This window comes from Pseudophryne corroboree, chromosome 11, assembly GCF_028390025.1.
Source record: "Pseudophryne corroboree isolate aPseCor3 chromosome 11, aPseCor3.hap2, whole genome shotgun sequence".
Lineage (NCBI taxonomy): Eukaryota > Metazoa > Chordata > Amphibia > Anura > Myobatrachidae > Pseudophryne > Pseudophryne corroboree.
The window spans coordinates 6,973,496-6,989,505 of record NC_086454.1 but is presented as its reverse complement, the minus strand read 5'-3'; the positions used below and the strand labels follow the sequence as shown (position 1 = coordinate 6,989,505).

The 16,010-nt window shown below is 48.9% G+C and overlaps 1 long non-coding RNA gene across 1 annotated transcript in view; it reads left to right on the top strand.

The window, feature by feature from the left end:
* Positions 1-3,682: 3,682 nt before the first annotated feature.
* The window catches only part of LOC134969852 (uncharacterized), a 37,760-nt gene continuing 25,432 nt past the window's right edge, over positions 3,683-16,010 (top strand). The window contains exon 1 of the long non-coding RNA XR_010189526.1: positions 3,683-4,072. This is a non-coding gene — a long non-coding RNA (uncharacterized LOC134969852). The remainder of the gene's footprint in view (positions 4,073-16,010) is intronic.

The following is a 16,010-nucleotide window of genomic DNA, read 5'->3' as shown; positions in this document are numbered from 1 at the left end:
AACAGTAACAGCCTCCCCTGCCTAATATTATTATTTTATTGATTGGTTATAAGCTCTCATTTAATGATTGCCAAATAGAATAATAAGAAAAGCTCTAAATTTAAATTGTGTATACATATACTACTAAGTAGGACAGCTTACAGGGGCAACATGTGGATGTCCTACCCATTTACACTCCCATCAAGATGGCATACGGTATAGTACAGTGTAGATATTCTGCAGTTACTGGTACTGATTGGGCTGACAGCACAAACACAAGCATCCAAGTGCCCCCCGAACAGGTGCTGCCCCTAGGCACGTGCCTCACATGCCTAATGGGAAATTCCCCACTGTATATATGTATAAGAGCAAGAACACTATATTAAGTTAAGTCTTACAGCACAGTTTGGACTAGTTCTGTAAAGCAGCATCAGGGTACTGCCTAAAAGCATCATCCTCTGTTATACACTACAATTACAGAGTATGTCAGCGACACAGTAATGCAGTGCAGGATAATACAGGCTTCATAAAGCATAAAAGACTTAGGGGGACATTTACTAAGCAGTGATAAGAGCAGAGAAGTGAGACAGTGGAGAAGTTGCCCATGGCAACCAATTAGCACTGAAGTAACATTTATAATTTGCATACTATAAAATGACAGAGCTGCTGATTGGTTGATGGGGCAACTTCTCCACTGGCTCACTTCTCCGCTCTTATCACTGCTTAGTAAATGTCTCCCATAGGGGTCTATTTACTAAGCCTTGGATGGAGATAAAGTGGGTGGAGATAAAGTATGAGCCAATCAGCTCCTAACTGCCCTGTCACAGGCTGTGTTTGAAAAATGACAATTAGGAGTACTTTATCTCCATCCACTTTATCTCCTTCTCCATCCAAAGCTTAGTAAATAGTCCCCTTAGGTCTTGGAGGTCTATTTACTAAAATAAATCAGGCGTGTATCCCGTGGTAGATCCCATATCTGTGACTGCATTTATGTGTGCGCTGGTCGTTATTGTACAACTGAGGAAACGTTATTATATCTGTGACTGCATTTATGTGTGCGCTGGTCGTTATTGTACAACTGAGGAAACGTTATTATATCTGTGACTGCATTTATGTGTGTGCTGGTCGTTATTGTACAACTGAGGAAACGTTATTATATCTGTGACTGCATTTATGTGTGCGCTGGTCGTTATTGTACAACTGAGGGAACGTTATCATATCTGTGACTGCATTTATGTGTGTGCTGGTCGTTATTGTACAACTGAGGGAACGACTCAGTGGTGCAAGTGGGCGGGTACGGGTGGGTACGGCGTACCCGTAAGAATTTAGCCGTGGGTACGCCGTACCCACACCGACGGGCCGCCGCTCCTCTTCCTTCCCTCCCTCCCCCACGCCGCACCGCCGCACACGCCGCACACGCAGGGCAGGAGAGGCAGGAGAGTACAGCCTGCGCCTCTCGTTCCCCTCACCGATCCGTGAGCCAATCAGAGCTCGCACCCGCGAGCTCTGATTGGCTCACGGATCGGCGCTGAATTAAACTCAGACACCCGCCGGAGACTGAGGGGAACGAGAGGCGCAGGCTGCACTCTCCTTCCCTCACATGACAGACAGGACACAGGAGGACAGCAACAGCAACGGCAACGGCAGCGGTGAGTAGGGGAGGGGGGCATGTTATACCTGGCACTGGAGGGGCATGTATACCTGGCACTGGGGGCATATCTGGCACAGGGGGGCATATATACCTGGCACTGGGGGGGCATGTTATACCTGGCACTGGGGGACATCTGGCACTGGGGGCATATCTGGCACAGGGGGGGGTATATATACCTGGCACTGGGGGATATCTGGCACTGGGGGGGCATGTTATACCTGGCACTGGGGGATATCTGGCACTGGGGGGGCATGTTATACCTGGCACTGGGGGATATCTGGCACTGGGGGGGGCATGTATACCTGGCACTGGGGGATTTCTGGCACTGGGGAGGCATGTATACCTGGCACTGGGGGATATCTGGCACTGGGGGCATATCTGTCACTGTAGGGGCATTTCTGTATCTGGCACGGGGGGCAGGGCCGGATTAACAATGGGGCGGATGGAGCTGCAGCTCCAGGCCCCCTCTTCAAAATAGGCCCACAGGATCCCCTGCAGATGGAAACAGGAAAACAATGTTTTCCTGTTCAGTAGCCGTCTGATGTCCCGCCCCCTTGAGATAAGGCACAAGCGCCAGCCAGAGTTCAAGACAGCAGCAGCCAGCAGCGGACTTGCCTGCCTGGAAGTCGGGTGACTTTCTCTGGCGAGGCCGGCTCCTGCTGCTTGCTGAATGTTAGGATTTTTTCTCTCAAAGGGGCGTGGTCACGGACCCGTTATTAGGCCACGCCCCCTACTGTGCCTGGTCTGTCTTTATGCACCCCTGCTTTCCTCTTCTGTGCCCCGCTTGCTCAGTAACGGGTTGGGTGGGGGGCGAGCAGTGTGTGTGTGTGTGTGCATACGTATGGTGCCTGGAGGGGGTAGGCTGGCTTTGTGTGTATGGGGAGGGAGGGGGGGGGGGTGCTGGGGGGAACAGGCTGTGTGTGTGTATGGACTGGAGGGGGAGCAAGCTGTGTATGTGTGTATGAAGGGACTGGGGAGGGGGACAGGCTGTGTATGTGTAGGGACTGGGGGGGGTGAACAGAGTGTGTGTAGATACTGGGGGGGAACAGACTGTGTGTGTGTGTGTGTGTAGGGACTGGGGGAACAGGCTGTGTGTGTGTGTGTGTGTGTGTGTGTGTGTGTGTGTGTGTGTGTGTGTGTGTGTGTGTGTGTGTGTGTGTGTGTGTGTGTGTGTGTAGGGACTGGGGGGACTGTGTGTGTATAGGGACTGGGGGGAACAGGCTGTGTACGTGTGTGTAGGGATGACAGGCTGTGTATGTGTGTGTGTAGGGATGGGGGGGGGGACAGGCTGTGTATGTATGTGTGTGTGTGTGTGTGTGTGTGTGTGTGTGTGTGTGTGTGTGTGTGTGTAGGGATGGGGGGGGGAACAGGCTGTGTATGTGTGTGTGTGTAGGGATGGGGGGGGAAACAGGCTGTGTATGTGTGTGTGTGTAGGGATGGGGGGGGGAAACAGGCTGTGTATGTGTGTGTGTAGGGATGAGGGGGAAACAGGCTGTGTATGTGTGTGTGTAGGGATGGGGGGGGAAACAGGCTGTGTGTGTAGGGATGGGGGGGAAACAGGCTGTGTATGTGTGTGTGTGTAGGGACTGGGGGGCAGGGTGTGTGTGTATGTGTGTGTGTGTGTGTGTGTGTGTGTGTGTGTGTGTGTGTGTGTGTAGGGATGGGGGGGGGAACAGGCTGTGTGTGTGTGTGTGTGTGTGTGTGTGTGTGTGTGTGTGTGTGTGTGTGTGTGTGTAGGGATGGGGGGGGGAACAGGCTGTGTATGTGTGTGTGTGTAGGGATGGGGGGGGAAACAGGCTGTGTATGTGTGTGTGTGTAGGGATGGGGGGGGAAAACAGGCTGTGTATGTGTGTGTGTGTAGGGATGGGGGGGAAACAGGCTGTGTATGTGTGTGTGTGTGTAGGGATGGGGGGGGGACACAGGCTGTGTGTAGGGGACTGGGGGGGGGGGCAGGGTGTGTGTGTGTAGGGACTGGGGGGGGGGACAGGCTGTGTGTGTGTGTGTGTGTGTGTGTGTGTGTGTGTGTGTGTGTGTGTGTGTGTGTAGGGCATAGGTGCCGATTCCGTGGATGCTCGGGCCCGGTAGCACCCACGGAAAATGATGAGCATCCAGTGTCGGCGCTCAGGGCAGCAGGCCCAGGGCACCGTACAGCACGGACAGCACAGCGGCAGCAGCACACTACAGCCCTGGGAGCTGCCTGTATTCCCGGATGTGGCTCCCAATCCCCACTGCCCTGGAGCAAAGGTGCCGGAGAATAGGCACGGACCAGTTAACATCCTAGGTGCGGATTGGCCAAAGCTCCTCACTGGGAAGATTTTGGCATTTGGCCCCGTCCCCCTGTTTGATCACTCTCGTTAGATGGACATTTACTACCTGCCGTCGGCTCTGCACCTCCTGCTATGGGATGGGAAACTGGAAGAAAATCCTGTAAATCTTCTGGGGGTATGTCTCAGCCGTTTACTAGGTACTGTGTAAGCAGTTGTGGGGTGCCATGTTGACTATGTTTATACAAATATGGGGTTTTGTTATTAATGTGTACAGTCTTTTGCTGCAAGGCATATGTGAGACCCATAGTTGTTCTTGTTTAATTTTTAATTTCAATTTACCCTCCCTCTAAGCGTCCCTCCCTCTTAGCGTCCCTGCCCTCACCCACCCTCCAACTCCCCCTCAGCGTCCCTGCACTCACCCTCCCTCTAACTCATCCTCAGCGTCCCTGCCCTCACCCTCCTTGTAACTCTCTCTCAGCGTTCCTGCCTTCACCCTCCCTGTAAGTCCCCCTTCAGAGCCCCTGCCTCGGCCTCCCTCTAGCTCCCCCTCATCGTCACTGTCCTCACACTCAGCCGAAGAGGGGGGGGGGGGTTGATTTTGCCGGGTGTTGGATGCCACGCTTCAAGGTGCTGGCGCCGCTATTTGTCATAGTGTGATAGACGCAGCAGCAGCCGACAGAAACAGAGCAAGGAGAGCGCCTCTCCCATCCGGCGCCTCCCTGCTTTTGCAGACCCTGCTGAGCGGCTTGCACCAGGCCTGACAGCGTGTATATATAGATAGATATAGATAGATATAGAGTGAGAGAGAGAGAAGAAAGAATGGAAGTGTAATACCACCAGAAAAATGTATAACCTGCATCACATGCTGTAGTAAAGGCTAGAGCATGTGTCTTCAACCTGCGGCCCTCTGGGTGCTGTGAAACTACACATCCCAGCATTCCCTGCCACAGTTTTGCTATTAAGGCATGCTAAAACTGAGGCAAGGCATGCTGGGATGTATAGTTCCACAGCAGCTGGAGGGCCGCAGGTTGAAGACCCATGGGCTAGGGTGTGGATCATAGGGTCGACCACACTTAGGTTGACCACTATTAGTAGACAGCGACTAGGTCGACACCCGAAATAGGTAGACGCGGTCATTAGGTCGACATGGAAAAAGGTCGACATGAGTTTTAATTAAAAAATTGCTATCGTTTTCTTCGTGAAGTGACCGGGAACCCCAGTTAGTGCACCGTGTCCCTTCGCATGGCTGACAAGGTGCCTCGCTCCGCTACCGCACGGGTTACTATTCCCAGTCGTAGTCCACGTGGATCGTAACATATGAAAAAGTTTAAAAAATAATTAAAAAAAAAACCCTCTTGTCGACCTTTATCCATGTCGACCTAGTGACCATGTCGACCGAATGCACGTCGACCTAATTACTGTCAACCTAAGTGTGGCTGACGTACAGACCGGATACCGAAGGCTATGAATTATATATTCACCTAAAGTGTCAATGCTTTGATGCCGTTCTGGAACAATTTCAAGACCACCAACAATCACACAAGCCGCTCTCAAAGCAGAGAGTACCGGCATTTACTTGTCGGCTTGAGATCGGCTGCACTAATTATCGGCAGTCTTGAAAATGGTCCGGAAGGGGACTGAAACATTGATGCCCACATTGTGAACATGTCAATATTCTGCAGAAGCTGACATAGTCCATGCTGACATTTCAAAAATGTTGACATCATAACTTCTGACATTGGAATTGTTGACATGCTGACTGCATCCCATAAATACAATACCACACTTTAGTGCACAAATCATTATACACAACACAGCTGCAGTGATGCGTCGCAACCAAAATGTTGCCTTTAAAATTAAAACGTGCCATACTCTGTAATCAGCAAATGTGATTCCGCGCCTCTGCTTACCTGCTACAGCACGCAGACACTAGGGGCATTTACTAAAGGTTCTAGCAATGAAAAGTGGTGATGTTGCCCATAGCAACCAATCAGATTCTGACTATCATTTATCTGGGATGCATTAGAGAAACGATAGTCAGAATTTGAATGGTTACTATGGGCAACATCACCAATTTTCATTTTTAGAACCTTTAGTAAATGAACCACTAGGACCCAGGATGGCTTTGACTCAGGCAAAGAACAATGGTGGTCATTCCGAGTTGTTTGCTAGCTGTTTTTGGTCGCAGCGCAGCGTTTAGTCAAAAAAGCGGCACTTCTGCTCATGTGTAAGGGCCGCAATGCGCATGTGCGACGTACTTTCACAACAGCCGATGTAGTTTCACACAAGGTCTAGCGACGCTTTTCAGTCGCACTGCTGACCGCAGAGTGATTGACAGGAAGTGGGTGTTTCTGGGTGGTAACTGACTGTTTTCGGGGAGTGTGTGGAAAAACACAGGCGTGTCAGATACAAACGTAGGCGTGCCTGGGGTAACGCAGGCGTGTCTGGGCATACGCAGGGTGTGTTTGTGACGTCAAAACAGGAACTAAATAGTCTGAAGTGATCGCAAGCGCTGAGTAGGTCTGGAGCTGCTCAGAAACTGCACAATCTTTTTTTGTTGCCGCTCTGCGATCCTTTCGTTCACACTTCTGCTAAGCTAATATACACTCACAGAGGGTGGCGGCTTAGCATTTGCACGGCTGCTAAAAACTGCTAGCGAGCAAACAACTCGAAATGAGGGCCAATGTGTGGCAGGCCCTGCATGAGTCACAAACCCACTGTTGCTGGTCACAACCCCTGCGGCGGTACACAATAGGCCCTTCATAAATTTCAGCTCCAGGCCCATGTGGTCCTTAATCTGGCACTGACGGGGGGCAATGTATATCTGACACAGTGGGGGCATTTGTGTATCTAGCACTGTGGGGCAATGTGTATCTGACACTGTGAGGCAATGTATGGCACTCTGGGGGCATTTCTGTATCTGGCACTGTGGGGCAATGTGTATCTGGCACTGTGGGGCAATGTGTATCTGTTACTGTGGGGTTATATGTATCTGGCACTGTGAGGCAATGTATATCTAGCACTGTGGGGCAACGTGTATCTGACACTATTGGGGTCATACGTGTATCTGCCCCTCCCCCATATGTGTATCACGCCCCCATTTTCATTGGCCACGCCCCATGTGACATTTGGCCACACCCATTTTTTGGCGCGCGCGCCTTCGGCGCGCGCACACAGTACCCGTAAGACATTTTTTCTACTTGCACCACTGGGGAACGTTATCATATATGTGACTGCATTTATGTGTGCGCTGGTCGTTATTGTACAACTGAGGGAACGTTATCATATCTGTGACTGCATTTATGTGTGTGCTGGTCGTTATTGTACAACTGAGGGAACGTTATCATATATGTGACTGCATTTATGTGTGCGCTGGTCGTTATTGTACAACTGAGGGAACGTTATCATATCTGTGACTGCATTTATGTGTGTGCTGGTCGTTATTGTACAACTGAGGAAACGTTATTATATCTGTGACTGCATTTATGTGTGCGCTGGTCGTTATTGTACAACTGAGGAAACGTTATTATATCTGTGACTGCATTTATATGTGCGCTGGTCGTTATTGTACAACTGAGGAAACGTTATTATATCTGTGACTGCATTTATATGTGCGCTGGTCGTTATTGTACAACTGAGGAAACGTTATTATATCTGTGACTGCATTTATATGTGCGCTGGTCGTTATTGTACAACTGAGGAAACGTTATTATATCTGTGACTGCATTTATATGTGCGCTGGTCGTTATTGTACAACTGAGGGAACGTTATCATATCTGTGACTGCATTTATGTGTGTGCTGGTCGTTATTGTACAACTGAGGAAACGTTATTATATCTGTGACTGCATTTATATGTGCGCTGGTCGTTATTGTACAACTGAGGGAACGTTATCATATCTGTGACTGCATTTATATGTGCGCTGGTCGTTATTGTACAACTGAGGGAACGTTATCATATCTGTGACTGCATTTATATGTGCGCTGGTCGTTATTGTACAACTGAGGGAACGTTATCATCTGGATATTTTGTTTATCTTAATTTAACATTCAAGCCATAAGTGTAACGTATTGCGCTGTAGGTTAATGTCATTGGTGGAAGTGTTTTGTGAGGTATTACACACTTACCTGAGATCCAGCAAAAGAGAAGTGACAATAAAGGTGAAATTCCAGCTGGAATATTTCCGTTAGATAGTTGGATAGTCTGAATTGAAGTTGACCATTTATTACTCCACTGGGGAATAGAAGAATATGTGACGGGTGGGAAAGCCATCGAAATCTGGTAAGAAGTACTCACTACCAACCAACAAATTACCTGAGTATTACTCAGCTCCGAACTGATCTGTGAGGCAGCCCATAGGCACAGCTCCATCTTTAGATGTCATTAGATACCGGGGCGTTGGAAACTGCGCATCCTGGAGCTTGGTAAGTCCAACAGCATAGCAGCCCCGAGAAAGCTATGGCGGCCACTTTGCAGTGTGAAATGGAGGGGCAGCGGCAGCTTGTACCCACCGACAACAAGCAAATTTCCACTAATAAACATGTTATTGGAACTCTAGCCTCAAATTATCTCTCCCTGGGGCTTAGTACATCTGCCCCTATATGAGAAATGGGCGTTTCTGGGTGGTGACATAGCGAATGAGCGGGACTGTTCTGTGTCAGGGGAGCGTCGTGTAAGCTGGCTTCCATACTCATCCATACAGTGTGGACGGAGGGGAGATGTTTGTCTCATATGGATGAGAATGTGGCACCATGCCCCCCACCCATCACAGAGGGTTTGCCCCTTTCAGGACTCTCGTGACAAAACGTGGGGTCACATTTATTATTACACAGTTCACTAAAGCTTTGTATACTAGACTGTATATTAGAATGAGCACCAGATAAGACTGTGCATATTACACTAGGCTCTATTTATTACACTGTGTATCAGATAAAGGTCTGTGTATTACACAGGACATCAGATATTGCACTGCATATTACACAGGGCATGAGATATTGCACTGCATATTACACAGGACATCAGATATTGCACTGCATATTACACAGGACATCAGATATTGCACTGCATATTACACAGGACATCAGATATTGCACTGCATATTACACAGGGCATCAGATATTGCACTGCATATTACACAGGGCATCAGATATTGCACTGCATATTACACAGGACATCAGATATTGCACTGCATATTACACAGGACATCAGATAAAGGTCTGTGTATTACATACGGGGCGTCACATACAGCATATTACACCGGCAATCAGATAAAGGTCTGTGTATTACACAGGGCGTCAGATATTGCACTGCATATTACAAAGGGCATCAGATATTGCACTGCATATTACACAGGATCATCAGATATTGCACTGCATATTACACAGGGCATCAGATATTGCACTGCATATTACACAGGGCATCAGATATTGCACTGCATATTACTAGAGATGAGCGGGTTCGGTTCCTCGGAAACCGAAGCCCCCCGAACTTCACCCATTTTACACGGGTCCGAGGCATACTTGGATTCTCCCGTATGGCTCGGTTAACCCGAGCGCGCCCGAACGTCATCATCCCGCTGTCGGATTCTCACGAGATTCGGATTCTATATAAGGAGCCGCGCATCGCCGCCATTTTTCACTCGTGCATTGGAAATGATAGTGAGAGGACGTGGCTGGCGTCCTCTCACTTTGTTTCAGGGGGCTGCATATCTTTATTCTGGGGACCAGCAGTATTATATAGGAGGAGTACAGTGCAGAGTTTTGCTGACCAGTGACCACCAGTATTATACGTTCTCTGCCTGAAAAACGCTCCATATCTGTGCTCAGTGTGCTGCATATATCTGTGCTCACACTGCTTTATTGTGGGGACTGGGGACCACCAGTATATTATATAGGAGGAGTACAGTGCAGAGTTTGCTGACCAGTGACCACCAGTATTATACGTTGTCTGCTTGAAAAACGCTCCATATCTGTGCTCAGTGTGCTGCATATATCTGTGCTCACACTGCTTTATTGTGGGGACTGGGGACCACCAGTATATTATATAGGAGGAGTACAGTGCAGAGTTTTGCTGACCAGTGGCCACCAGTATTATACGTTCTCTGCCTGAAAAACGCTCCATATCTGTGCTCAGTGTGCTGCATATATCTGTGCTCACACTGCTTTATTGTGGGGACTGGGGACCAGCAGTATTATATAGGAGGAGTACAGTGCAGATTTTGCTGACCAGTGACCACCAGTATACGTTGTCTGCCTGAAAAACGCTCCATATCTGTGCTCAGTGTGCTGCATATATCTGTGCTCACACTGCTTTATTGTGGGTACTGGGGACCAGCAGTATATTATATAGGAGGAGTACAGTGCAGAGTTTTGCTGACCAGTGACCACCAGTATTATACGTTGTCTGCCTGAAAAACGCTCCATATCTGTGCTCAGTGTGCTGCATATATCTGTGCTCACACTGCTTTATTGTGGGGACTGGGGACCACCAGTATATTATATAGGAGGAGTACAGTGCAGAGTTTTGCTGACCAGTGACCACCAGTATTATACATTGTCTGCCTGAAAAACGCTCCATATCTGTGCTCAGTGTGCTGCATATATCTGTGCTCACACTGCTTTATTTTGGGTACTGGGGACCACCAGTATATTATATAGGAGGAGTACAGTGCAGAGTTTTGCTGACCAGTGACCACCAGTATTATACGTTCTCTGCCTGAAAAACGCTCCATATCTGTGCTGCATTGTAGTATATAGTAGGAGTACAGTGCATAATTTTGCTGACCACCAGTATATAATATTAGAGATGTGCACTTGAAATTTTTCGGGTTTTGTGTTTTGGTTTTGGGTTCGGTTCCGCGGCCGTGTTTTGGGTTCGACCGCGTTTTGGCAAAACCTCACCGAATTTTTTTTGTCGGATTCGGGTGTGTTTTGGATTCGGGTGTTTTTAAAAAAAAAACACACTAAAAAACAGCTTAAATCATAGAATTTGGGGGTCATTTTGATCCCAAAGTATTATTAACCTCAAAAACCATAATTTCCACTCATTTTCAGTCTATTCTGAATACCTCACACATCACAATATTATTTTTAGCCCTAAAATTTGCACCTAGGTCGCTGGATGACTAAGCTAAGCGACCCTAGTGGCCGACACAAACACCGTGCCCATCTAGGAGTGGCACTGCAGTGTCACGCAGGATGGCCCTTCCAAAAAACACTCCCCAAACAGCACATGACGCAAAGAAAAAAAGAGGCGCAATGAGGTAGCTGTGTGAGTAAGATAAGCGACCCTAGTGGCCGACACAAACACCGGGCCCATCTAGGAGTGGCACTGCAGTGTCACGCAGGATGGCCCTTCCAAAAAACCCTCCCCAAACAGCACATGACGCAAAGAAAAAAAGAGGCGCAATGAGGTAGCTGTGTGAGTAAGATAAGCGACCCTAGTGGCCGACACAAACACCGGGCCCATCTAGGAGTGGCACTGCAGTGTCACGCAGGATGGCCCTTCCAAAAAACACTCCCCAAACAGCACATGACGCAAAGAAAAAAAGAGGCGCAATGAGGTAGCTGTGTGAGTAAGATAAGCGACCCTAGTGGCCGACACAAACACCGTGCCCATCTAGGAGTGGCACTGCAGTGTCACGCAGGATGGCCCTTCCAAAAAACCCTCCCCAAACAGCACATGACGCAAAGAAAAAAAGAGGCGCAATGAGGTAGCTGTGTGAGTAAGATAAGCGACCCTAGTGGCCGACACAAACACCGTGCCCATCTAGGAGTGTCACTGCAGTGTCACGCAGGATGGCCCTTCCAAAAAACCCTCCCCAAACAGCACATGACGCAAAGAAAAAAAGAGGCGCAATGAGGTAGCTGTGTGAGTAAGATAAGCGACCCTAGTGGCCGACACAAACACCGTGCCCATCTAGGAGTGGCACTGCAGTGTCACGCAGGATGGCCCTTCCAAAAAACCCTCCCCAAACAGCACTTGACGCAAAGAAAAAAAGAGGCGCAATGAGGTAGCTGTGTGAGTAAGATAAGCGACCCTAGTGGCCGACACAAACACCGTGCCCATCTAGGAGTGGCACTGCAGTGTCACGCAGGATGGCCCTTCCAAAAAACCCTCCCCAAACAGCACATGACGCAAAGAAAAAAAGAGGCGCAATGAGGTAGCTGTGTGAGTAAGATAAGCGATCCTAGTGGCCGACACAAACACCGTGCCCATCTAGGAGTGGCACTGCAGTGTCACGCAGGATGGCCCTTCCAAAAAACCCTCCCCAAACAGCACATGACGCAAAGAAAAAAAGAGGCGCAATGAGGTAGCTGTGTGAGTAAGATAAGCGACCCTAGTAGCCGACACAAACACCGTGCCCATCTAGGAGTGGCACTGCAGTGTCACGCAGGATGGCCCTTCCAAAAAACACTCCCCAAACAGCACATGACGCAAAGAAAAAAAGAGGCGCAATGAGGTAGCTGTGTGAGTAAGATAAGCGACCCTAGTGGCCGACACAAACACCGGGCCCATCTAGGAGTGGCACTGCAGTGTCACGCAGGATGGCCCTTCCAAAAAACATTCCACAAACAGCACATGACGCAAAGAAAAATTAAAGAAAAAAGAGGTGCAAGATGGAATTGTCCTTGGGCCCTCCCACCCACCCTTATGTTGTATAAACAGGACATGCACACTTTAACCAACCCATCATTTCAGTGACAGGGTCTGCCACACGACAGTGACTGAAATGACGGGTTGGTTTGGACCCCCACCAAAAAAGAAGCAATTAATCTCTCCTTGCACAAACTGGCTCTACAGAGGCAAGATGTCCACCTCATCATCATCCTCCGATATATCACCGTGTACATCCCCCTCCTCACAGATTATCAATTCGTCCCCACTGGAATCCACCATCTCAGCTCCCTGTGTACTTTGTGGAGGCAATTGCTCCACATTTTCTGGATGTAACCTCGTACGCCGATTGCTGACAAGGTGAGCGGCGGCACTAAACACTCTTTCGGAGTACACACTTGTGGGAGGGCAACTTAGGTAGAATAAAGCCAGTTTGTGCAAGGGCCTCCAAATTGCCTCTTTTTCCTGCCAGTATAAGTACGGACTGTGTGACGTGCCTACTTGGATGCGGTCACTCATATAATCCTCCACCATTCTTTCAATGGTGAGAGAATTATATGCAGTGACAGTAGACGACATGTCCGTAATCGTTGTCAGGTCCTTCAGTCCGGACCAGATGTCAGCATCAGCAGTCGCTCCAGACTGCCCTGCATCACCGCCAGCGGGTGGGCTCGGAATTCTGAGCCTTTTCCTCGCACCCCCAGTTGCGGGAGAATGTGAAGGAGGAGATGTTGACAGGTCGCGTTCCGCTTGACTTGACAATTTTGTCACCAGCAGGTCTTTCAACCCCAGCAGACTTGTGTCTGCCGGAAAGAGAGATCCAAGGTAGGCTTTAAATCTAGGATCGAGCACGGTGGCCAAAATGTAGTGCTCTGATTTCAACAGATTGACCACCCGTGAATCCTTGTTAAGCGAATTAAGGGCTCCATCCACAAGTCCCACATGCCTAGCGGAATCGCTCCGTGTTAGCTCCTCCTTCAATGTCTCCAGCTTCTTCTGCAAAAGCCTGATGAGGGGAATGACCTGACTCAGGCTGGCAGTGTCTGAACTGACTTCACGTGTGGCAAGTTCAAAGGGCATCAGAACCTTGCACAACGTTGAAATCATTCTCCACTGCGCTTGAGACAGGTGCATTCCACCTCCTATATCGTGCTCAATTGTATAGGCTTGAATGGCCTTTTGCTGCTCCTCCAACCTCTGAAGCATATAGAGGGTTGAATTCCACCTCGTTACCACTTCTTGCTTCAGATGATGGCAGGGCAGGTTCAGTAGTTTTTGGTGGTGCTCCAGTCTTCTGTACGTGGTGCCTGTACGCCGAAAGTGTCCCGCAATTCTTCTGGCCACCGACAGCATCTCTTGCACGCCCCTGTCGTTATTTTAAAAATTCTGCACCACCAAATTCAAGGTATGTGCAAAACATGGGACGTGCTGGAATTTGCCCATATTTAATGCACACACAATATTGCTGGCGTTGTCCGATGCCACAAATCCACAGGAGAGTCCAATTGGGGTAAGCCATTCCGCGATGATCTTCCTCAGTTGCCGTAAGAGGTTTTCAGCTGTGTGCGTATTCTGGAAAGCGGTGATACAAAGCGTAGCCTGCCTAGGAAAGAGTTGGCGTTTGCGAGATGCTGCTACTGGTGCCGCCGCTGCTGTTCTTGCGGCGGGAGTCCATACATCTACCCAGTGGGCTGTCACAGTCATATAGTCCTGACCCTGCCCTGCTCCACTTGTCCACATGTCCGTGGTTAAGTGGACATTGGGTACAACTGCATTTTTTAGGACACTGGTGAGTCTTTTTCTGACGTCCGTGTACATTCTCGGTATCGCCTGCCTAGAGAAGTGGAATCTAGATGGTATTTGGTAACGGGGGCACACTGCCTCAATAAATTGTCTAGTTCCCTGTGAACTAACGGCGGATACCGGACGCACGTCTAACACCAACATAGTTGTCAAGGCCTCAGTTATCCGCTTTGCAGCAGGATGACTGCTGTGATATTTCATCTTCCTCGCAAAGGACTGTTGGACAGTCAATTGCTTACTGGAAGTAGTACAAGTGGTCTTCCGACTTCCCCTCTGGGATGACCATCGACTCCCAGCAGCAACAACAGCAGCGCCAGCAGCAGTAGGCGTTACACGCAAGGATGCATCGGAGGAATCCCAGGCAGGAGAGGACTCGTCAGAATTGCCAGTGACATGGCCTGCAGGACTATTGGCATTCCTGGGGAAGGAGGAAATTGACACTGAGGGAGTTGGTGGGGTGGTTTGCGTGAGCTTGGTTACAAGAGTAAGGGATTTACTGGTCAGTGGACTGCTTCCGCTGTCGCCCAAAGTTTTTGAACTTGTCACTGACTTATTATGAATGCGCTGCAGGTGACGTATAAGGGAGGATGTTCCGAGGTGGTTAACGTCCTTACCCCTACTTATTACAGCTTGACAAAGGCAACACACGGCTTGACACCTGTTGTCCGCTTTTCTGTTGAAATACCTCCACACTGAAGAGCTGATTTTTTTGGTATTTTCACCAGGCATGTCAACGGCCATATTCCTCCCACGGACAACAGGTGTCTCCCTGGGTGCCTGACTTAAACAAACCACCTCACCATCAGAATCCTCCTGGTCAATTTCCTCCCCAGCGCCAGCAACACCCATATCCTCCTCATCCTGGTGTACTTCAACACTGACATCTTCAATCTGACTATCAGGAACTGGACTGCGGGTGCTCCTTCCAGCACTTGCAGGGGGCGTGCAAATGGTGGAAGGCGCATGCTCTTCACGTCCAGTGTTGGGAAGGTCAGGCATCGCAACCGACACAATTGGACTCTCCTTGTGGATTTGGGATTTCGAAGAATGCACAGTTCTTTGCGGTGCTTTTGCCAGCTTGAGTCTTTTCAGTTTTCTAGCGAGAGGCTGAGTGCTTCCATCCTCATGTGAAGCTGAACCACTAGCCATGAACATAGGCCAGGGCCTCAGCCGTTCCTTGCCACTCCGTGTGGTAAATGGCATATTGGCAAGTTTACGCTTCTCCTCCGACAATTTTATTTTAGGTTTTGGAGTCCTTTTTTTACTGATATTTGGTGTTTTGGATTTGACATGCTCTGTACTATGACATTGGGCATCGGCCTTGGCAGACGACGTTGCTGGCATTTCATCGTCTCGGCCATGACTAGTGGCAGCAGCTTCAGCACGAGGTGGAAGTGGATCTTGATCTTTCCCTAATTTTGGAACCTCAACATTTTTGTTCTCCATATTTTAATAGGCACAACTAAAAGGCACCTCAGGTAAACAATGGAGATGGATGGATACTAGTATACTTATGGATGGACTGCCGAGTGCCGACACAGAGGTAGCTACAGCCGTGGACTACCGTACTGTGTCTGCTGCTAATATAGACTGGATGATAATGAGATGAAATCAATATATATATATGTATGTATATATAATATCACTAGTACTGCAGCCGGACAGGTAGATAATATATTTATTAGGTAATGATGA